The following is a 25896-nucleotide window of genomic DNA, read 5'->3' on the forward strand; positions in this document are numbered from 1 at the left end:
TTCTGATTTACCTTAAAGAAAATCATTTGCAAAGTTTGCTCCTTTAACAAATATCAAATTACTTGAAATTCACCTCCAACTATCATGACAAATCAGTGTATCCACATTACTCTTGAGAATTGCAACTCCAGCTCATGGAAAACGAATGGTTCTAATTTGCCACTCATATAATGTGGCTGATCAATGAGCAGCCTCACAGTGGCCCCTCTTGCTAACAAAATAAATCTGACTGTACAACTAGAAAAAGGCTTTTCTTACCCTCACTGCTCTTTCCTTCTTTTCTTCCTTTTCTCTCTCTCTCTCTCTTACCTTCTTGGAAATTCTTTCTCCTTTCTTCTGCCATCCTGGACTAATTTCTCCTGGTCCTGAAACTGTCAATTGGCAAAAAAAATTGTATACATACACACTGGATTATTTAGCAATCCTTATCAGCCTACAGAAACTTTATTCCTAATATATCTGATCTGATTTATTTGTTGGAGTTGAAATGCTAATTTTTGATATGTAAATTTAAAAGCATATTTTAAGAAAGCCTAAGAAGTGAAACACAGCTTTGAGGTAGTTTATCCTTGGACACAATCCCATGTCATTAGTTCACATGAACCTTGATCAAAACTAGGCCAGAGAGAGGCATGTGAACTAATGGAGATGGGAATTATGTGATGTTGGCCTTTTAGCATCATGGAGATTTTACAGCTTCTAGGGACCTAGGAAATAATATAGTCAAACTCTCCAATTTTAAGGATAATTGAATTTAAATCAAGAGAGGTTAAGGGAATTGTATAAAATAAAACAGCTAATTGATAGCAGAGCACAGTTTAAAATCGGGGTCACCTATCTCACAAGTCAAATATTTTGCCTCTGTAACATGTTCTATATTAGTTTAAAATAATTTTAAGGAGATAGACAATACATTATTATTATTATTATTTTTAGAAGTTTGCACAAACAACTATCCACATAGCATTTCACTTTCTTAACAAATGTTGGTTGATATTTCATTGCTGTTTAACTTTGGCTGAAATTACTTGGGTGAAATATTTCCTTCTGTGTGCTTGGAAATATGCATACTGTTCATTATCAACTTTCAAAGAATATATAAACATGTTTCAGTAATCATTTTATTATGAAAAGTAACTTTTTAAAGAGGCATAATTTAACTTCTGAAAATAAAGATAAAGCATTTTCCTTATAATGAATTCATAGTTTCAAAACAAAAACATTTTTCTCCCCTACAAAACTTGTTGAGCAAGTGTGGTTTAAAGCAGGGATGTTTAGATGGAGAATATGATTTGGTATCCCCTCGAGGTAAGATCAGTTTTCAAAGGATTAAGCTTGGAAATCTTCTCAAATGATTTACCTGCTTGTCTGGTTGGCCATGAGAGTTGAGGTGGCACTAAGTCTTGCTTTACTTTTTAGCCTGGGTGGGCTTGATTCTGTGAACCAGGTAGATGAATTTTTGTAAATGATTTTCTTTTAAAAATTTGCTCTTGGCATGATGGAAAATAAAGACTGAAATACATGCATACCAAATATGAAGATCTGTGTGCCTTGCAGAATCTCTGCAGCATGTACCACATATCAGATCTTGATTTGACCTGCTGTGTGAGAGGATACAAGTGAAGGGAGTGAATGAAAGGAAGATGTCAAAACTGAGAAATTATTCCCATTCCCCTACTTACTCCCAGCAAATTTGAATAGCTCTGACTGTTCTTTCGGATCTAGTTTGCTGTTTTTTGGCTCTGGGCTATAATCTTTCTTTTTTCTTTTCTGATATGTCTATGCAACATTTTTTTAATTTGGTTTGCTTTCCTGACCTGTAAATTTCAGGGGTACATTAGGGTTGCATTGCTTTATAAGGAAATAAAATACAGTTGCAAATATTAGATTTTCAAATAATCTCTGAAAGAAAATCTATTTTTTTAAAATAAATAGAAGCACAGTTTATAGACAAATTGTGTTTCATGAGTTCCAGCAACAGTATAATTTCTATAAAATAGAACTTTTAGGTAGATTACTTCTCTTAATTGCTGGGGGTATCTGGTTTACCTGGTGAATAGGTTGGAATTTTTCACCATTCATATTTCTGAAGCAATGTGCTAATATGGAACAAATTTAGGGATCAGTAACTTTCATAAGAAATATATAGGGATTATATATTATGGACAATATCATCTTTCTTTGTACTCTGATTCTGATTTCCTCTCCTCTTTTCCTCTCTCTGTTTATTTTTTAATTACCTCCTCTGAAGGGCACTAATTTCAAAGTGCACAAATGCACACACTCATTTAAAGCTACTAAGATAATGGCCCCACAAAACAAAAATGGTTCAGCAGTTTTCAACTCTAGTCAGAATTACCTCTCTTAAGTCAGAATTATAATTTCTGGACAATCATGCTTGCCAAATCTTGAACAGAAATATCAATGTGAATAAAGGAAAAATCAAATCACCAGCCTTCTAGAGACGTTTTATCTGTTTTGGGGTATTATTTGTGTCAAATGTCTAGGTAATTCTGATATGTGGACAGATACTAACAAACACAATCATAAACAAACTTACACAAGCCATTGACTGCCCTTTATTTTGCAACCACCACCCTCACCTTTAACCTTAACCATGAAAGCTACAGGAAGGCCTAGTGGAGTGGACACAAATCTGTCAACACTCATCAAAGGTCATGTCCCACTGAAATCCAGTCAGAAAATCATCCTCAGAAATTCTGGAACATATACTATAAAAAATGCAAATGTTATGATTATAATAACATGCTTCTCATAATTTTTCTGTCCCTAATGTGAGATAAAATATATCTCAGAGCATTCCCTTCTATTTGTAAATGCAATAACTTAGTCTATTTCTTACTAGTTTATGGGCTTCTTTAAGGCAAGTATCATGTCTGCCTTGTTGAAAGATACACCCAAAGTGTCTAGCACCTTGGCCAACACAGCTGGAATACCTGATAGAATGTAAGAATGAAATAAAAAAATATTCAATTAGCTTGGCAAAAGTAATGTCACAGTTTATATCAATAGGGCCATTACAATTAATCACAGAGAAAAAACTGAAAAACAAAGAAACTTTAAAACCTATGAAAAGAAAGTAAGATCTATTCTGTGGTAATTTCACATGCATCCCTTGAAGATTTAGAATTTGGAATCTTTTTTTCTTTGCTGACAATTAAAGATAAACTACTTATAAATGCTTGTCTCTTTACTAATTTGTTAATTCAATTATTTTTAATTATTTCTTTTTATATAATGGGCTACTTATATCCACTGTTATCAGTAAATAATACTATATTCAGCTGAGAAATAACAATGAAGTAAATATATTTATTATCAGTTCGAATATGTTAAATGATTTTGGCTAAAATCTGGTTCTGAGGAACTAGATAATAAACTAAGATTGTATTGATAACATCTTGGGACATTTAAAAATATTATTTTCCTTCACCAATACTATTGGCTTTACTTCAACTTGAAGCTGTATCACTCATATTGACTATAAACGAGACTAGATTACAAAGTCCAGTGCTGAAAGATATTTTCCCACACTTCCACCAAGTTAACCATAGCACAGGCAGTTCAGGTTACACCATTATCTTTGAGCATCTGGAAAACTTACTCTATTTGGTCCCTAAGCACCAACAAGAAATTCTTTAGGGAATTTTCTATTTTTAGGGCTCAGCTTTTTTTTTTTCACCTTAAGAAATAAGCAATAAACGTGAGCTGAAATGTAAATGCAATTATTTTCCAACAGTATATTATGTCATCCAAACAGCAACAATAATTTTCTACATTGTACTTCTGAGGGTGTAACTATCTCATTTCACAAATACACAGTTTGGTTATAATAAATATATTTTCTTTTTATATATGTATAATACATATATAAATTGTAGCTTTTACAGAATCACAGTTTTCATATTTGAGCACTTTTCAGCTTTATTTGTCAGGTTCCTTATTAATCAGTTCTTTCGCTGATGTATTAATGTTGGAGTGAAAATAACAGTGCTTTTGCATTACACAGAGGGAGGCTGAAATAAGTGAGCAATTAAATTCTAAATTCAAATAAAATCTTTTGGAATTCTTTTCCAATATTATCTTTGACTTTAAACCTAGGTATTCATACTAAGGTATGAAACTTAGGTATTCATATCAACACTAACAGCATGCTAGGAATAGTAGTACATCAGCAATATTCCTCCAGCCCAGCAATTCTCAAACTATTTTCTGTGGGACACTAGTTTCCTGGGACATTAATGGCTGTCACTTATATTGGTTACTTAAATTTAAGATGCTTAAGTAATGGTAGAATAAACAAAGTGAGATAAATAATTTAGTTACTGTAAGGAACTCTAAGACCACTAGACATGTGAATATGCAAGGTGAATTTTAGGACAGTAGTTCAGTGTGACAGTTTTCCTGCATTTACTTCAATATGGTACCTTTTCCCAAAGGTATATTGGAAAAACTAGTGTTCCACGGAACACCCTTTGAGAAAAGTTGCCCCCAAGTAAACCATTATTATGCAAAAAATATTAAATCTGGTGTAGATAGTCCAAGGCTGCAATTGTATTTGATTGGATGTTGTCAACATACACAATTGCAATTTCAATTTTTGATGGCATTCCCTGGCAAATGTTTGCTATGTTTTGGTAGGCTTTGTGTCGTGCTCCACTTTTTCTTCCACTATGCATAATTATGCTTAACAGATAAACTTGTGTTTCTCTGGTTGCCACATTTCAGGAGTATTTAATTGCTAGTTCAGTTACCCTTCCCCAATATACATGGCCTGTCTTCTCTTTCTACAGGCTACTGAAAATTCATTGCTCATTCTCCAAAGTTTATTAGTCCTAGTATCTTCAGTTTCAGTGAAGAATAATAGTTCAACTAAGTGGGTGTAGAAAGAACATAGCCCAACATGATAAAGGTCACATATGACAAACCCAGAGCTAACTTCATATTCAAGGATAAAAAACTGAAAGCTTTTTCTCTACAATAAGAATGTAGAAGATGTCCATTCTTCCTAATTTATTCAACATAGTATTAGAAGTTCTAGCCACAATAATTAGTCAAGAAAAAGAAATTAAAGGCACCCACATTAGAAGTGAAGAAGTAAAACTGTCACTAGCAGATGACATACTATATATAAATCCTTAAAGACTACCAAAAACTTATTTGAACTAATAAATGAATTCAGTAAAGTTGCAGGATATGTATTAACATACAGAAATTGGTTATGTTTCAACTTACTAATGATGGGCTACCATAAGGAGAAATTAAGAAAACAATTACATTTACAATTGTATAAGAAGAATAAAATACCTGGAAATAAATTTAACCTGGGAGGTGCAAGACCTGGACACTGAAAACTATGAGACACTGATGAAAGAAACTGAAGAGGAAGATGCTCATGCTCATGGATGGAAGAATTAATATTGTTAAAATGTCCATACTACCCAAAGCAATCTACAGATTCAATGTAATCCCCATTAAAATCCCAATGGCATTTTTCATAGAACTAGAATAGAGAGTCCTAACATTTGTGGGGAACTTCAAAAGGTCCCCAAATAAGTATTGAGAAAGAAGAACAAAGCTAGAGGTATCACTCTTCCTGGTTTCAAACTATACTACAAAGCTATAGTAATGAAAACATTATGGTACTGGCATGAAAACAAACACATAGATCAATGGAATAGAATAGAGCTAAGAAATAAACCCACACATAGAGGTCAATTAATCTATGACAAAGCAAGCAAGGATATACATATCATGGGAAAAAGACAGCCTCTTCCATAAATAGAGTTGATAAAATTGGAAAGCTACAAGCAAGAGAATAGAACTACACCATTATATTATATCATATATAAAAATAAATTCAAAATGGAATAAAAATTTGAATGTAAGACCTAAAATCATAAAACTTCTAGAAGAAAACATAGGAAGTGAACTCTTTGACATTAGACTTAGCAGTATTTTTTTGGCCCAATCTCCTCAAGCAAGGGCATCAAAAGCTAAAACAAATAAATGGGATTATGTCAAACTAAAAAATTTTGCACAGCGAAAGAAACCATCAAGAAAACAAAAATCCAAGCTATTGAATGGGGAAAGATATTTGCAAAACATACATCTGATAAGGGATTAATATCCAAAATATATAAAGAACTTACACAATTTAATGTCAAAAAACCCAAACAGCCCAATTATAAAATAGGCAGAGGACTCTGAATAAACATTTTTCAGACATACAGAAGACCAACAGGTACATGCAAAGATGATCAACGTCATTATTCATCAGAGAAATGCAAATTGAAACCACAATGAGTTAGCACCTTACGCATGTCAGATTGACTATTATCAAAAAGACAAAAAAATAACAAGCATTGGTGATCATGTGGAGAAAAAGGAACCCTTATGCACTGTTGGTAGGAGTGTAAGTTGGTGAAATCACTATGTAAAACAGTAAGCAGTCTCCTCCACTAAACAAACAAAAACAAAAACAAAAAACCCAGAAAACTACCATATGATCCCACAATTCTATTTTTTGGTATTTATTGGAAGAAAACAAAAAGTACCAACTAATAGAGATATGTGTATCTCTAGATTCACTGCAACATTATTTATAATAGATAAGATATGGAAGCAAAATAAGCATCTACTGATAGGTGAATCAATAAAATAGATATGGTATAGGTATACAGTGGGATATTACACAGCCATAAAAAGAATCAATTCTTGCTATTCAGAACAACATAGATGGACCTATAGGGTATTAAGCTAAGTGAAATAAGTCAGACAGAAAAAGACAAACACCATATGATTTCACTTCTTTGTGGAACCCAATATATGAGAGAACAAACAAACACAGACTAACAGATACAGAAAACAACATGTTAGTTACCAGAGTCGGGGGGTGATAGGAGAATGAGTGAAATAGGTGAAGGGCATTAAGAGGTACAATCTTCCAGTTACAAAATAAATAAATCAGGCAAATATAATAATGTATAGCATAGGGAATAAAGTTAATATATTGTCATAACTTTGTATGGTGACAAATGATAAGCAGACTTATCATGGGGATCATTTTGTAATGTATAAAAGTATCAAATTACTGTGATGTACACCAGAAACTAATAGGAAATTACATGTCAGTTATACTTCAGTAAAAGAATAAATATTTACATGGAGTGGAAAAGTGTATCCTTGTAAGTTTTATTTTCTTAATATAGACTCTTAGAGCTCCAAAGGATTTTCAGAGGTCCATTTATTTAGAGTAGGGCCCATTTTTAACCATTTAAATATTATCTTTACTTTTTCTGCTTAAACATAAAAATTTACCTTTCCATAAGTGGTCGACCCAGTTTGCAGTTTGCAAATTTGCCTTCGAGGCTTTATAGACACTCTCACTGGACTTAGTTGTTGCCTCCTGTTGATTCTGTCTTTCCTTCATTCTGTAAACAATCCACTAGGTAGGAAAGGCCTCTGAAATTCCTAACAATTATTTCTCCCTCTTCCCACAATTAGGGAGAAGAGAGAGTAGAGAGAGGAGAGAAAAATACACAGTTGTGCTCAAACTGTCACTTTACATCAGTGTGAGAGGGAACACATTCTCAGCCTGAAAGGGGCTGCCGGGAACAATTAAGCATGGGGATAAGAGTGAACCTGGGAAACATCCAGCTTCTCACAAGTCAGGTCTTCACTGTTGATCTCCAACAAAACCAAAAAGAAAAACCAACAATCTCTACCAGAATATATGGTAATTCATCTTAAAATTATATGCATGGTACTATTTACTGTACTTACACATTATACACATTATAAAACACCCAAAAGATAAATTTTAAGAATATGTGGTAAACAAGGTGACTAAGTGATTTATTTTCCAAACAGAACCTCTTTTGAGAGCAAAAGGAGGCACTATTAATAATTATAATAAGACAACTATTATAATCGAAATTCTGTTAGGTAAAGATGGATGTAGGAAATACCTAACAAAGATTAAATAAACTATTTCCAATGTCTTACTAGATATAATGGCTTTATGCTATCATAAGTACAGTCAAATCATATAAACACTACTGAAGTACATATACTAGACAATATACATTGTGGGCTAAGTTCACTATTAACTATAGGAGTGTTAATCTACCATTCAAGTAGATATTTTAATAATTTTAAGATATTTGATGTAATGCTGTTTGATATTCACTCAGCATCTATTCTTTCATATATTTACCTTTTCAATAATATTTATTGTCTACAATAAACAGGCAACACTAGTAGGTAATGTGATGCTGATAGCCTTGCCTCAGTTTTAATAGTTGTTTTGGTTTACTTAATTGATTTTGTTAATATCTTAACACAAGGTAGGGAGAAATGGCCAAATGTATCGTATTGTATTTATATAACACTGATTTACTTAATGTTAATTTATACACACTATTAAGCAGTAATAAGTGCTTAAAAAGAAGCATTTACACTGTAAGTCTTAGGAAATAATGCTTGTAATAAACAACTATGTTACATATCAATAGGCAAATATATGGTATGATATGATTAAATTATAGTTACTGCTGTTAAAAAAAATTACTAAGCATATCAAGGAAAAAGGATAGATATGGTCTAGCTTCACTAAACATAATCTCTGACCAACTCTTCTCATTTCATAAAAGGAAAATTTCCTCTTATCCCTTACATCCCTCTTTTTCAAAGGTACTTGCTGGCTCCTTGATCTGTACATCCATAGTGTTTTGTATGTATTTTACAAAAAACACTTCCTTATATTATGCTTGATATATATTGTATTAACTGTATGTTTTACACACAAGTCTTTGATGTTATGATTTAGTCACTTTTATATCTTCCATCAAAAGCACAATTTCTGGCACAAAGTATGTGCTTTACTAAACCAACTTTAGGGTAGAATAATTATTTCACAAATAAGATGGTAAAAAATTTTAAACATCAGTCACTTTCACATCTAATTTAATTGTAAAAATCAATGATTACTTTTATTTGATTGCTGTTAGGCAAGGTTCACTCCAGCCCTCTTTCTGTTATTACAAATATCTTATATGTCATCAATAGTAATACAGTATCAAGCTCAGCACATATAGATCCAATTCAGCAAAATTTGAGCCATACTTGATGATATTATTAGACTTTAAGCAATTCATTTAGTCTTTCTGAATACTGGTCTCCTCATTAGTAAAATGGATTTTTAATCACTGGTGCATGTTTTTTGAAAAGACTGAAAAATTTAATTCATAAAATAGCGCACAGTTCATAGCAGTCCCTTAATAAATATGAAATCTAATTAAGTCTTGGTCATTTTATTTCCTTTTAAGAAAATAAATGTAAAGTAGTGTTTGGTGCATAAAGCATTACACCACTTACATGTTCTGAGTAAAATTTATGGCTTTACATTTACCCAAATGTGCTGCTTTGGTAACTAGTCTTTTTTTTTCTTTGTAGGGAAAGCGCAAACGCAGTCCCTCACTACCACAAATTATGTAGTTGAGTTTCCCACATTTGGGGAAATTGCAGGGGTCAGCACATCTGGAGTGCAATGGCTAAGCCTTGCCCTGGGAAAACCACTTTCATGATCATGGTGTCTCCCTAACCAGGTGAAGGATATTGCTAATTAGTCTTAATTCTCTCTGCGGAATATTTGAGAATGATGAAGAAGTCTTCAAAAAAAATCAGCAGAAACCAAAGTGTTTTAATCCTTTCCTTGCTTTTTTATTCCCTCTCTCCCATGTCAGTCCAAAAGTCACTGGACAGGCATGACTGATAATCAATTAAAATTGAATCTATTCTATAGATACTATGGAAATGAATAAGATAATATAGGAAGACTATGAATAACTCTATGACCCCAGATTTTAAAAGCTAGATGAAATGAACCAGTTGCTCAAAAGATACAATTTGTCAAAACTGTACAAGAAGAAATGGACAATATGAATAAGCCCATATTAGAGAAATTTAGTCAATAATTAACAAACTTCCAAAACAGAAAGCACCAGGGACAGATGGATTTGCTCATAAAGACTACCAAACACTTATGAAATAAATTGTATCAATTCTTTAATATCTCATCATATAAAAGCAGAGAGAATACTTCCTAACTCATCCTATCTGGCAAACATTTCCCTAATACCAAAACCAGATAAAGATACCATAAGACAAGAAGACTATAGACCAATATTTCTCATGAACATAGATGTAAAAATCATCACAAAATATTAGCAAATCAAACTCAGCAATGTATAAAATGAATTACAAAACACAATCAAGTGAGACTTATCTCAGTTGTGCAAGGCTGGTTTAATATTTAAAAATCAGTTAATATAATCCATTACATCAACAGACTAAAGAAGAAAAATAACATGATCATGTCAATAGGTGCATCTGACAAAATTTAATTTCAATTCATGATAAAAAACTCTCAGCAATTAGGAATAGAGGGGACCTTCCTAAATTTGATAAAGAATATCTACAAAAGTCTTAAAGCTAACACCATACTTAATAGTGAGAAAAATCAAAGCTATGTCTACATAGAAAATCCAAAAAAATTAACAAAAAAGGGTATTATGCTCAGAGAAATAAGCCAAGCGGAGAAAGACAAGTACCAAATGATTTCACTCATATGTGGAGTATAAGAACAAAGGAAAACTGAAGGAACAAAACAGCAGCAGAATCACAGAACCCAAGAATGGACTAACAGTTACCAAAGGGAAAGGGACTGGGGAGGATGGGTGGGTAGGGAGGGATAAGGGCAGGGAAAAAGAAAGGGGGCATTACGATTAGCATGTATAGTGTGGGGGGGCATGGGGAGGGCTGTGCAACACAGAGAAGACAAGTAGTGATTTTACAGCATCTTACTACACTGATGGACAGTGACTGTGAAGGGGTATGTGGGGGGGACTTGGTGAAGGGGGGAGCCTAGTAAACATAATGTTCTTCATATAATTGTAGATTAATCATACCAAAATAAAAATAAAAATAAATAAAACTCCTGAAACTAAGTTATTACAGCAAGATTGCAGAACACAAGGTATAAATACAAAAGTTGATATTTTTCTTACACCAATGAACAAGTGGAATTTGAAATTAAACACAATACCCTTTACATTAGCACCAACAAAAAATTACTTAGATATAAGTTTAACAAAATATATATATATACACACAAGACATAAATGAGGCAAATATAAAACTCTGATAAGTGAAATCAAAGAAAAACTAAATTTATGGAAAAACATTTCATATTTATGGGTAGGTAGAGTCAATATTTTCAAGGTGTTAGTGGATCTATAGATTCAATGTAGTCCCAATCAGAACCCCATTAAGTTATTTTATAGATTGACAAACTGATTTTAAAATTCATATGGAAGGGCAGAAGATGACAATAGCCAATATAATATTGAAGGAAAATAAAAGCTGGAAGTTTGACACCACTTGACTTCAAGCCTTACTTTAAGGCTATAGTAATCAAGTTAGTGTGGCACCAGTGAAAGAAAAGACAAATAGCTCTGTGGAACAGAACAGAGAGTCAGAAATAGACCCTCCCCTCACAGATACAGTCAACTTATCTTTGACAAAGGAGGAAAGGCAAAACAATGGAGAAAAGACAGCCTTCTCAACATATGGTTCTGTAACAACTGGACATCCACACTCAAAAAATGAATTTAGCACAGATCTTACACTCTTCACAAATATTAACTCAAAACAGATCACAGACTTAAATCTTACGATTGCAGATCGTTAACTGCAAACTATAAAACTCCTAAAAAATAACACAGGAGTAAACATAAATGACCTTGAATATGATGATGACTTTTTAAATAAAATGTGATTTATGTGAGTAAACTACAGGTGATTTTGTAATAAATATTTCATTCTGGTAGGGAATACTGATAATTGGAGTGGCTATGTATGTATGGGAGTAGGACGTAAACAGGAAATCTCTGTACCTTCCCCTTAATTTTGCAGTCAAACTAAAACTTCTCTGAATAAAGTGTTAAAATTTTTGAAACTATTAGAACGAAGTTATAGTTTAAAATATAGATATACAGTTATGGATATAGATATAAATGTAAATTTGTGTATGTGCATGTGTGTGTGTGGTATGTAGTTATCTGTGAATATACACATTTCCTAGCTTGGTCCATTGAGAGGGTCTGTGAGTAGAAAAACCCCAATAGCAAGAAGCACATCTAGGAGATCTTGATTTCTACACAGTATTTTTCACTGAAAGGAACCAGGGCTCCCTGAGAAAATGGCTCATTTCTGGGCTGCAGCAGAAAAAGTCCAAGATGATTCTAGAACCTCATGCTGTGCCAAATAGCAATGAAGTACTCAAAGAATGATTTGGTCTCACGAAAATGATAAAGGAATTATCTTAAAGGACTTCCACTGACCAAAGCTGACAACTATAGTAACGATTATTATGCACCGAGTAAAACTGTAATCCATTAGTTCACACTGATATAAAAAACTGAAAAAATGAATGCAGATGGTAAATCTCTTCCTTACAGCAGAAGGCCAATAATAAATGCATTGGGATAAGTGAAATTAGAAAATAATCATTGATAATCATCAAGGTAATAATACAAAGAAATAACAACAGTTCCTGAAATGAATGAATGATGTGCATGAGGAACAGGATATTATATAGTCTCAAAATATCTTCCTCTAGAGAGGATTAAAGATGGTGGTGTGAGAGGAGAGACAGAGGCTTCCTCCTAAAACTGGATACAATTAGAAAATTTAATTGGCACAACTAATCCTGAGAGAGCAACAGGAAAGAGGATGGCATCAGATTGCACACACCTGGAGAAAAGAGCAGACCTCACCGCACGGGGTAACGTACAGGAGCTGTGGCTCCGTGGGACCCAAGCGCCTCCCCAACCTAAGCTCACCCAGGAGGAAGAGAAACGGAGTAGGGAGGGAGTGGAAGGCTTGGGACTGCTGAATACCTAGTTCCAGAGATCTGCGCTGGGAGCACAAACCTACATTTCATGGTGCTTTCATGAGACTCACATGACTACCAGGTTGGAAAGTTAATACAGGCAGAGTTCCTGGGGAGACTGGGATTCTGGCTGCTTGTGGAAAGCAGGGATCCATATCCGGCTGCTCGGGGACAAAACCTTATGCCTGTGTGACCGGCCCACTGGCTAAGGCAGTGGAGACAGGCACAGCAGCCAGGAGGCGGGGAACAGCTCTTTCCTACCCCCAGGCACCAGAACCACTCCCCTGTGACCCCCGAAATTGCTTCAGGGGCTCAGCAGCTCCAGAATAGAGCTTCTGGACACTAGAGGGCACTATATACAAACATGAAACACCAAAGGAACCTTGTCCAGAATAAAATTGTTAATACAACTCCTGAGAAAGATTTAAATGATATGGACCTCATAACTCTTCTTGAAAGGGAGTTCAAAATAAAAATCATCAACATCCTAATGGAGGTACGGAAAGACATCCAAGAACTCAGGAATGAATTCAAGTCAGAGATCCAATCGTTAAAGAACATGATGGAGGGTATTAAAAGCAGGTTGGATATGGTGGGGGAGACAATAAATGAAATAGAAACCAGAGAAGAGGAATACAAAGAAGCTGAGGCACAGAGAGAAAAAAGGACCTCTAAAAATGAAAGAATATTGAGAGAACTGTGTGACCAATCCAAGCGGAACAATATTCGCATTATAGGGATACCAGAAGAAGAGAGAGAGAGAGGGATAGAAAGTGTCTTTGAGGAGGTAGTTGCTGAAAACTTCCCCAATCTGGGGAAGGACATAGTCTCTCAGGCCATGGAGATCCACAGATCCCCCAACACAAGGGACCCAAGGAAGACAACACCAAGACACATAGTAATTAAAATGGGAAAGATCAAGGATAAGGACAGACTGTTAAAAGCAGCCAGAGGCAGAAATAAGATCACATACGAAGGAAAGCCCATCAGACTAACATCAGACTTCTCAGCAGAAACCTTACAGGCCAGAAGGGAGTGGCATGGTGTATTAAATGCCACGAAGCAGAAGGGCCTGGAACCAAGATTACTTTATCCAGCAAGATTATCATTTAAATTTGAAGGAGGTATTAAACAATTTCCAGATAAGCAAAAGCTGAGAGAGTTTACCTCCCACAAACCATCACTGCAGACTATTTTGGAGGGACTGCTATACATGGAAGTGTTCCTAGGGTTGGATAGCTGTCACCAGAGGTAGTAAAATCATGGTAGGGAGGGTGGAGCAGCTGATTGTGAGGCAAATGCAAAATTAAATTGACTATCCCCAAAGTCAATCAAGGGATAGACAAAAAGTACAGAATTTGATACCTAATATATAAAGAATGAAGGAGGAAGAAAAAGAAGGAGAAACAGAAAAGAACCTTTAGATTGTGTTTGTAACAGCATACTAAGTGAGTTGTTAGACCCTTAGATAGCAAGGAAAGTAACCTGGAACCTTTGGTAACCATGAATCTAAAGCCTGAAATGGCAATAAGTACATACCTATCAATAATCACCCTAATTGTAAATGGACTGAATGCACCAATCAAAAGACATAGAGTCACTGAATGGAAAAAAAAAAAGACCCATCTATATGCTGCTTACAAGAGACTCACCTCAAACCTAAAGACATGCACAGACTAAAAGTCAAGGGATGGAAAAAGATATTTCATGCAAACAATAGGGAGAAAAAAGCAGGTGTTGCAGTACTAGTATCAGACAAAATAGACTTCAAAAAAAAGAAAGTAACAAGAGATAAAGAAGGACATTACATAATGATAAAGGGCTCAGTCAAACAAGAGGATATAACCATTCTAAATATATATTCACCCAACACAGGAGCACCAGCATATGTGAAACAAATACTAACAGAACTAAAGGAGGAAAGAGACTGCAATGCATTCATTTTAGGAGACTTCAACACACCTTTCACTCCAAAGGACAGATCCACCAGACAGAAAATAAGTAAGGACACAGAGGCACTGAACAACACACTAGAACAGATGGACCTAATAGACATCTATAGAACTCTACATCCAAAAGCAACAGGATACACATTCTTCTCAAGTACACATGGAACATTCTCCAGAATAGACCACATACTAGGCCACAAAAAGAGCCTCAGTAAATTCAAAAAGATTGAAATGCTACCAACTAACTTTTCAGACCACAAAGGTATAAAACTAGAAATAAATTGTACAAAGAAAGCAAAAAGGCTCACAAACACATGGAGGCTTAATAACACGCTTCTAAATAGTCAATGGATCAATGACCAAATTAAAATGGAGATCCAGCAATATATGGAGATAAATGAGAACAATACAAAGCCCCAACTTCTGTGGGACGCAGAGAAAGCAGTCTTAAGAGGAAAGTATATAGCAATTCAGGCATATTTAAAGAAGGAAGAACAAACCCAAATGAATAGTCTAATGTCACAGTTATCAAAATTGGAGAAAGAAGAACAAATGAGGCTAAAGTCAGCAGAAGGAGGGACATAATAAAGATCAGAGAAGAAATAAACAAAATTGAGAAGAATAAAACAATAGAAAAAGTCAACGAAACCAATAGCTGGTTCTGCGATGAAATAAATAAAATAGATAAGCCTCTAGCCAGACTTATTAAGAGAAAAAGAGAATCAACACACCAACAGAATCAGAAATGAGAAAGGAAACATCATGACGGACCCAACAGAAATACAAAGAATTATTAGAGACTACTATGAAAATCTATATTATAACAAACTGGAAAACCTAGAAGAAATGGACAACTTCCTAGAAAAGTACAACCTTCCAAGACTGACCAAGAAGCAACACAAAATCTAAACAAACCATTTACCAGCAAAGAAATTGAAGCGGTAATCAAAAAACTACCCAAGAACAAAACCCCTGTGCCAGATGGATTTACCTTGGAATTTTATCAGACATACAGAGAAGATATAATACCCATTCTCCTTAAAGTTTTCCAAAGAATAGAAGAAGAGGGAATACTCCCAAACTCATTCTATGAAGCCGACATCATCCTAATACCAAAACCAGGCAAAGACCCCACCAAAAACAAAAAAGAAAATTACAGACCAATATCCCTGATGAAGGTAGATGCAAAAAAACTCAATAAAATATTAGCAAACCGAATTCAAAAATATATCAAAAGGATCATACACCATGACCAAGTGGGATTCATCCCAGGGATGCAAGGATGGTACAACATTCAAAAATCCATCAACATCATCCACCACATAAAAAAAAGAAAGACAAAAACCACATGATCATCTCCATAGATGCTGAAAAAGCATTCAACAAAATTCAACATCCATTCATGATAAAAACTCTCAGAGCAAAATGGGTATAGAGGGCAAGTACCTCAACATAATAAAGGCCATATACGATAAACCCACAGCCAGCATCATACTGAACAGCGAGAAGCTGAAAGCTTTTCCTCTGCGATTGGAAACTAGACAGGGATGCCCACTCTCCCCACTGTTATTTAACATAGTACTGGAGGTCCTAGCCATGGCAATTAGACAAAACAAAGAAATACAAGTAATCCAGATTGGTAAAGAAGAAGTTAAACTGTCACTATTTGCAGATGACATGATATTGTACATAAAAAACCCTAAAGACTCCACTCCGAAACTACTAGAACGGATATCGGAATACAACAAAGTTGCAGGTTACAAAATTAACTCACAGAAATCTGTGGCTTTCTTATACACTAACAATGAGCCAATAGAAAGAGAAATCAGGAAAATAATTCCATTCACAACTGCATCAAAAAGAATAAAATACCTGGGAATAAACCTAACCAAAGAAGTGAAAGATCTATACCCTGAAAACTATGACACTCTTAAGAGGAAATTAAAGAGGATACTAACAAATGGAAACTCATCCCATACTCTTGGCTAGCAAGAATTAATATCGTCAAAATGGCCATCCTGCCTAAAGCAATATATAGATTTGATGCAATCCCTATCAAATTACCAACAACATTCTTCAACGAACTGGAACAAATAGTTCAAACATTCATATGGAAACACCAAAGACCCCGAATAGCCAAAGCAATCCTGAGAAAGAAGAATAAAGTGGTGGGGATATCACTCCCCAACTTCAAGCTCTACTACAAAGCCATAGTAATCAAGACAATTTGGTACTGGCACAAGAACAGAGCCACAGACCAGTGGAACAGATTAGAGACTCCAGACATTAACCCAAACATATGTGGTCAATTAATATTTGATAAAGGAGCCATGGACATACAATGGGGAAATGACAGTCTCTTCAACAGATGGTGCTGACAGAACTGGATAGCTACATGTAAGAGAATGAAACTGGATCACTGTCTAACCCCATACACAAAAGTAAATTCAAAATGGATCAAAGACCTGAATGTAAGTCATGAAACCATAAAACTCTTAGAAAAAAACATAGGCAAAAATCTCTTGGATGTGAACGTTAGTGACTTCTTCATGAATATATCTCCCCGGGCAAGGAAAACAAAAGCAAAAATGAATAAGTGGGACTATATCAAGCTGAAAAGCTTCTGTACAGTGAAGGACACCATCAATAGAACAAAAAGGTACCCTACAGTATGGGAGAATATTTTCATAAATGACAGATCCGATAAAGGCTTGACATCCAAAATATATAAAGAGCTCCGCTCCTCAACAAACAAAAAGCAAATAATCCAATTAAAAAATGGGAAGAGGAGCTGAACAGACAGTTCTCCAAAGAAGAAATTCAGATGGCCAACAGACACATGAAGATGCTCCACATCGCTAGTTATCAGAGAAATGCAAATTAAAACCACAGTGAGATAATCACCTCACACCAGTAAGGATGGCCGCATTCCAAAAGGCAAACAACAACAAATGTTGGCGAGGTTGCGGAGAAAGGGGAACCCTCCTACACTGCTGGTGGGAATGTAAATTAGTTCAACCATTGTGGAAAGCAATATGGTGGTTCCTCAAAATGCTCAAAATAGACTTACCATTTGACCCAGGAATTCCACTTCTAGGAATTTACTGTAAGGATGCTGCACTCCAGTTTGAAAAAGACAGATGCACCTCTATGTTTATCGCAGCACTATTTACAATAGCCAAGAAATGGAAGCAACCTAAGTGTCCATCAGTAGATGAATGGATAAAGAAGATGTGGTACATATACACAATGGAATATTATTCAGCCATAGGAAGAAAGCAAATCTTACCATTTGCAACAACATGGATGGAGCTGCTAGAGGGTATTATGCTCTGTGAAATAAGCCAAGCGGAGAAAGACAAATACCAAATGATTTCACTCATCTGTGGAGTATAAGAACAAAAGAAAAACTGAAGGAACAAAACAGCAGCAGAATCACAGAACCCAAGAATGGACTAACAGTCACCAAAGGGAAAGAGACTGGGGAGAATGGGAGGGTAGGGAGGGATAAGGGCGGGGAAGAAGAAAGTGAGTATTATGATTAGCATGTATAATGTGGGGGGTGGGGGAAAGGGGAGGGCTTTGCAACACAGAGAAGACAAGTAGTGATTCTACAACATCTTACTATGCTGATGGACAGTGACTGTAATGGGGTTCGTGGGGGGGGGACTTGGGGTAGGGGAGAGCCTAGTAAACATAATGTTCTTCAGAAAAATAAAAATAAAATAATAAAATAATAAAAGAAATAAAAAAAAATCTTCCTGCAAAATACTGATTACAAAGAAAAAAAGAAATGGAATTTTCCAGTGGAGAAACCTGGCAGTGACCACCTTAATAAAGTTATCAAAGTTAACAGCACCTGTAATGGGACAGATCAATATACACTAGCTGGTAAGATGGAATATGGACACAGCACAATCCTGTGCATTCCTGCCAAAAAACTCACAACCTAGTTGTAACCTTGAAGAAACAGACAATCCCTCATTGAGGGACATCCTACAGAATGAATATCCTAAAATCTTAAAAAATGTCAAGGTTGTGAGAGTCCAGGGAAAACTGGGGAATAATTCTAATTGAAGGAGATGAGAGTGGCATGACCACTGAGCACAAGGGACTATCCTGGATTGAATCCAGTGTTGATAACTGCCTAAGCAACGGCAAAATTGAATGGTGGGTGAAAGATATGTGGGAGTTCTTTGTACTATTCTTGCAATTTTTTACCAAGTTTGAATTTTTTCCAAGTAAAATTCATTTTAATAAAAATATTAAACAAGAAAGACAAAAGGAAAGCAGAGCAAAGGTTTTTTTTAAAAAGCATGAAACAATCGAAGATAAATTAAAACTTCTTGCATTTAGTCAACCATAATTTGAAGCCAGTGTGCTCACAAGGAATGTGTGATAACTGGCCTGCTGCATGCTCTTTGTGGTTATATTTTTCCTTTTTGTTTCTTGACAGGTAATCTCATATTTATGTAGCTTATTCCCAGTAAGTATCATCTCAATATTGTCTGACCTCATAGTCTATTTAGAAGTTTTTCACTACATATTTTCACAGCATTATGTGTATACCTCCATCAACATAAATCATACTGTCTCCTGAGCTCAAATATGAGTTCTTTGGTGGTAGGAAGCTTATTGTAAAAGACCACTATACCTATTGATGAATGTATAAAGAAGATGTGGTACATATGCACAATGGAGTATTATTCTGCCAGAAAAAAAGAAATCCTGACATTTGCAATAACATGGGTGGCCCTAGAGGGTGTTATGCTAAGTGACATAAGCCAGGTAGAGAAAGACAAATACCATATGATTTCATTTATTTGTGGAATCTAAAAATGAAGCAAAAGAAAATAGCAGAAGACTCATAGACACTGAGAAGTAACTGGTGGTTAACATGGAGTAGGGTTTGGGGTAGGTGCATGGGAGGCACGGTGAGGGGGATAAAAGGGCACAAAATGCTCAATCATAATATAAGTTGGTCACAGGGATGGTAGTACAGTATGGAGAATATAGTCATTGATTCTGTAACATCTTTCTATGTTGATAGTAACTGTACTGGTGAGGGTGAAGGTTTAATAATACTGGTAACTGTTGAATCACTGTGTTATATACTTGAAACCAATATAAGACTGTGTATCAATGATACTTTGGTAAAAGAAAAAAAGACCATTATGCCACTGTCATGCATGCAGAGTATTGTTAATTATGTATTTTTACCAATGTAAAAGTAACTCATTGTTCCATTTAATCTTTTTTTTGTTGTTGAAATGTCTATATAGAAATACTAAAATTGCAGTCACTTTTTTCCTAATTTTAATGACCTAATAGAGTTCCATCCATTATTTGGCTTTTTTTTTGTTAAAATTTAACAAATATTCATGATACCATTTGATCTTTCAAACATCATATCACTGAATTTAGGTTTTTACCTTAAATGAGAGAATGTATCTTTTAAGATGGAATTTTCCCACTTTATTGTTATAACTGACATAGTACTTTTTTTTTAATCTGATGTGTTCATGATTTCTTCTTTTTTTTGTTATATGGGGTTATGGTCAATTTGATTTTAAATTCACTTCTATGTAACATGCACATCATATTTAAAGTTTGCCAGTGATTGCTCTTAAGTTCTTCAAAATCATTTCTTAAACCACTAGTATTTTCTCTAATTGTTCAGAGTAGCTTTATTTCTTGAATAACTAAATTCTATACAAGGATTATATTCCCTTTGCCTCCTTTCTCCTCCGTTACTGTAAGTTGGGATTGAGGACAGTGAGACTGGTATAATGACCATCCGTAAAAGAAATTTGGGGTGCTAAAAGGAAAGGCCAGCCCTAGGGAAACCACCTGAAGAAAAGAGGGGCAGCCTGGGAAGACGGCTGAGCATGACCCATTGCTAGTCCCATGGGGTCTTACAGCAACTATGTAGAAGTCCGTCAACACCTGGAGTTATAGTGTGATGAAAATTAAGTGGGCATCAGCACATGAGCTATACTTAAAAAGGATTAGATAGGGATAACCCAGTCCTTTCTCCAAGAAACAGGGGAAATATCTTATTTAACTTTCCTATCTCAAATTTTTTAGCTGAAGAGTATGTTACTTTATAGATAACAATAAAATTTTTAACCTTATTAATTATAATTTTAATAATTTTATTATTTTAAATAATTAAATTATTTTAAATAATTTTAAATAAATTTTAAATTATTTTAATTTAAATAAATAATTTTATTAAATTTTAATAAATTTTATTTAAAAAATTTTAATAAATTTTAAATAAATTTTAAAATTAAAATAATTTTAAATAATTAAAATTTAAATTATAGATAAACAATAAAAAAGTTTACAAAGGTAAACTGAGTCAATACACATGACTCTACTTGGCTGACATAGTAAGAACTCAACAAAGGCTCATTGTTAATACAGTTTTCATGGATATTTAAAAGAACAGAGATTGTCATTTGGCTGCTACTCAGAATTATACTGAAATCAAAGTTCTTGATCATCCATTTAAATGATTTTTTTCATAACATTCAAAATCATCTGGGCCCTCATCTGCCCTGACTTTGCATTGCCAAAGGTGATATGAGCAGGAAACCCCTTGCACACCTACATCACTTCATCAGCCTTTTCTTGAATAAATCCACCACTTTCAATTAGTTCCACAGTAAACTCACATTTTTAAACCACTGCTGGACTCACAACGCTAATTTAAAAATTCTTTTATTTACCCTTAATTTCCTAGGGAGCTCCTTGTTGCATTTCTTTTACAGCTATCACAAACATTTCTGTTCTCCTTAAAGTTGCCACATAATTTCTCAAACCTTCAGTACAGCTCCCCATCAAAAGCTTTTCAAATAAACTCATTTTCTAAAAATTTTTTATTAGGGTATCACTGATATGCATGCTTATGAAGGATTCACATGAAAAACATTGTGGTTAATACTTTCGTTTATATTATCAAGTCCCCCTCATACCATTAAAGTTATTGTCCATCAGCATAGTAAGATGTCACAGAGTCACTACTTGTTTTCTCTGTGCTACACTGTCTTCCCCATGACCCCCCAACACACCACATATATCAATCATAACAGCCCTCAGTCCCATTCTCCTTCCCTCCTCATCCATCCTCCCCGCTCCCCTTTGGTAACCACTAGTCCCTTCTTGGAGTCTGTGAGTCTGCCGCTGTTCTGTTACTTCAGTTTTGCTTCCTTGTTATACTCCATAAACGAGGGAAATCATTTGGTACTCATCTTTTTCCACCTGGTTTACTTCACCAAGCATAATACCCTCTAGCTCCATCCATGTTGTTGCAAATGGTAGAAATTGTTTTCTTCTTACAGCTGAATAATATTCCATTGTGTATATGCACCACATCTTCTTTATCCATTCATCTACTGATGGACACTTAGGTTCCTTCCATGTCTTGGCTATTGTAAATAGTGCTGCGATAAACATAGGGGTGCACCTGTCATTTTCAAACTGGGCTCCTGCATTCTTAGAGTAAATTCCTAGGAGCAGAATCCCTGCATCAAATGGTATTTCTAGTTTTAGTTTTTTGAGGAACCTCCATACTGCTTTCCACAATGGTTGAACTAGCTTACATTCCCACCAGCAGTGTAGGAGGGTTCCCCTTTCTCCACATCCTCGCCAGCATTTGTTGTTCCTATTCTTTTCTATGTTGGCCATCCTAACTGGTGAGAGGTAATATCTTATTGTGGTTTTTATAATTTGCATTTCCCTGATAATTAGCGATGTGGAGCAACTTTTCATCTGTCTGTTGGCCATCTGAATTTCTTCTTTGGAGAATTGTCTGTTCATAGCCTCCACCCATTTTTTAATTGGGTTATTTGTTTTTTGGGTGTTGATGTGTGCTAGTTCTTTATATATTTTGGATGTTAACCCCTTGTCAGATATGTCATTTACAAATATAATCTCCCATGCTGTAGGATGCCTTTTTTTCTGCTGATGGTGTCCTTTGCCATACAGAAACTTTTTAGTTTAAGGTAGTCCCAATTGTTCATTTTTGCTTTTGTTTCTTTTGCTCAAGGAGATGCATTGAGGAAAAAATTGCTCATGTTTATATTCAGGAGATTTTTGCCTGTTTTCTTCTAAGTTTTATGGTTTCATGACTTACATTCAGGTCTTTGACACATTTCAAGTTTACTTTTGTGTATGGAATTAGACAATAATCCAGCTTCATTCTCTCACATGTAGCTGTCCAGTTTTGCCAACACCAGTTGTTGAAGAGGCTGTCTTTTCCCCATTGTATATCCATGGCTCTTTATCGTATATTAGTAGACTATATATGCTTGGGTTAATATCTGTGTTCTCTATCCTGTTCCATTGGTCTATGGGTCTGTTCTTGTGCCAGTACCAAATTGTATTGATTACTGTGGCTCTGTAGTAGAGCTTGACATCAAGGAGTGTGATTTTCCTGGCTTTATTCTTCATTCTTAGGATTGCTTTGGCTATTTGGGGTTTTTGTGGTTCCATATGAATTTTAGAACTATTTTCTCTAGTTTTTTGAAGAATGATGTTTTTATTTTGATAGGGATTGCATTGAATCTGCAGATTGCTTTAGGCAGGATGGCCATTTTGACAATATTAATTCTTCCTATCCATGAGAATGGGGTGTACTTCCACTTATTGGTATCGTCTTTAATTTCTCTAATGAGTGTCTTGTAGTTTTCAGGGTATAGGTGTTTCACCTCCTTGGTTAGGTTTATTCCTAGGTGTTTTATTCTTTATTGATGCAATTGTGAATGGAGTTGTTTTCTTGATTTCTCTTGTTAGTTCATCACTAGTATATAGGAATGCAACAGATTTCTGTGTATTGATATTGTATTCTGCAACTTTGACAAATTCAGCTATTCTTGTAGTTTTGGGGTGGATTTGTTAGGGTTTTTATGTACAATAGTCATCTGCAAACAGATTAACTTTTTCCTTACCAATCTGAATGCTTTTAATTTATTTGTGTTGTCTGATTGCCATGGCTAGGACCTCCAGTACTGTGTTAAATAAAAGTGGGGAACAGTGGGCATCCTTGTCTTGTTCCTGATCTTAAAGGAAAAGCTTTCAGCTTCTCGCTGTTAGGTTTGATGCGGGCTGTGGGTTTGTAATATATGGCCTTTATTATGTTGAGCACTTACCCTCTACACTCATTTTGTTGAGAGTTGGTATCATGAATGGATGTTGAATTTTGTTGAATGCTTTTTCAGCATCTATGGAGATGATCATGTGATTATTGTCCTTCTTTTTGTTGATGTGGTGGATGATGTTGATGGATTTTCTAATATCGTATCATCCTTGCATCCCTGGAATAAATCTTACTTGATTGTGATGGATGATCTTTTTTATGTATTTTTGAATTTGGTTTGCTAATATTTTGTTGAGTATTTTTGCATCTATGTTCATCAGGGATACTGGTCTGAAATGTTCTATTTTTGGGGTGTCTTTTTCTGGTTTTGGTATTAGAGTGATGCTGGCCTCATAGAATGAGTTTGGAAGTGTTCCCTCCTCTTTACTTTTTGGAAAACTTTAAGGAAGATGGGTAATAGGTCTTCACTGAATGTTTGATAAAATTCAGTGGTAAAAGCCATGTGGTCCAGGAGTTTTGTTCTTAGGTAGTTTTTTGATTACCAATTCAATTTTGTTGATGGTAATTGGTCTGTTCATATTTTATGTTTCTTCCTGGGTCAGCCTTGGAAGGTGGTATTTTTCTAGAAAGTTGTCCATTTCTTCTAAGTTATCCAATTTGTTAGCATATAATTTTTCATAGTATTCTCTCATAATTCTTTGTATTTCCGTGGTGTCCATAGTGACTTTTCCTTTCTGTTTATGTGTGTAGACTCTGTTCTTCTTGATAAATCTGGCAAGGGGTTATCTATTTTGTTAATTTTCTCAAAGAAACAGCTCTTGCTTTCATTGATTTTTTTCTATTGTTTTATTCTTCTTGATTTTATTTATTTCTGCTCTAATCTTTATTATGTCCCTCCTTCTACTGACTTTGGGCCTCATTTGTTCTTCTTTATTTAGTTTCATTATTTGTGAGTTTAGACTGTTCATATGGGATTGTTCTTCTTTCCTGAGGTATTCCTGTATTGCAATATACTTCTCTCTTAGCACTGCCTTTGCTGCATCCCACAGATTTTGCGGTATTGAATTATTGTTGTCATTTGTCTCCATATATTGCTTGATTTGTGGTTTTGTTTGATCATTGATCCATTATTTAGGAACATGCTGTTAAGTCTCCATGTGTTTGTGGGCTTTTTTGCATCATTTATTTCTATTTTGTAGCTTTGTGGTCTGAGAAGCTGGTTGGAACTATTTCAATCCTTCTGAATTTACTAAGGCTCTTTTTGTGGCCTAGTATGTGATCTATTCTGGAGAATGTTCCATGTGCACTTGAGAAGAATGTGTATCCTGCTGCTTTTGGGTGGAGTATTGTGTAGATGTCCATTGGGTCCATCTGTTCTAATGTGCTGTTCAGTGCCTCTGCGTCCTTACTTATTTTCTGTATGGTTGATCTGTCCTTTTGAGTGAGTGGTATGTTGAAGTCTCCTAAAATGAATGCATTTCATTCTATTTCTCCCTTTAATTCTGTTAGTATTTGTTTCAAATATGTAGGTGCTCCTGTGTTGGGTGCATAGATATTTATAATGGTTATATCCTTTTGTTGGATTGACCCCTTTCTCATTATTTAATGTCCTTCTTTGTCTCTTGTGACTTACTTTGTTTTAAAGTCTATTTTGTCTGATACAAGCACTGCAACTCCTGCTTTTTTTCTCCCTATTAGTTGCATGAAATATCTTTTTCCATCCCTTCATTTTTAGTCTGTGTATGTCTTTGGGTTTGAGGTGGGTCTCTTGTAGGAAGCGAATAGATGGGTCTTGTTTTTTAATCTATTCAGTGACTCTACATCTCTTGATTGTTGCATTCAGACTGTTTACATTTAAGGTGATTATC

The 25896-nt window shown here is 34.9% G+C and overlaps 1 protein-coding gene and 1 non-coding gene across 5 annotated transcripts in view; both read right to left on the reverse strand.

The window, feature by feature from the left end:
• SEMA3A (semaphorin 3A) overlaps positions 1-25896 on the reverse strand; it is a 467315-nt gene that overhangs the window by 280866 nt on the left and 160553 nt on the right. The window lies entirely within an intron of this gene.
• On the reverse strand, positions 9474-9638 carry LOC118935442 (U1 spliceosomal RNA). Its single transcript, XR_005033819.2, has one exon. It is a non-coding gene; the product is annotated as a U1 spliceosomal RNA (small nuclear RNA).

Source organism: Manis pentadactyla, chromosome 7 (genome assembly GCF_030020395.1).
Source record: "Manis pentadactyla isolate mManPen7 chromosome 7, mManPen7.hap1, whole genome shotgun sequence".
Classification (NCBI taxonomy): domain Eukaryota; kingdom Metazoa; phylum Chordata; class Mammalia; order Pholidota; family Manidae; genus Manis; species Manis pentadactyla.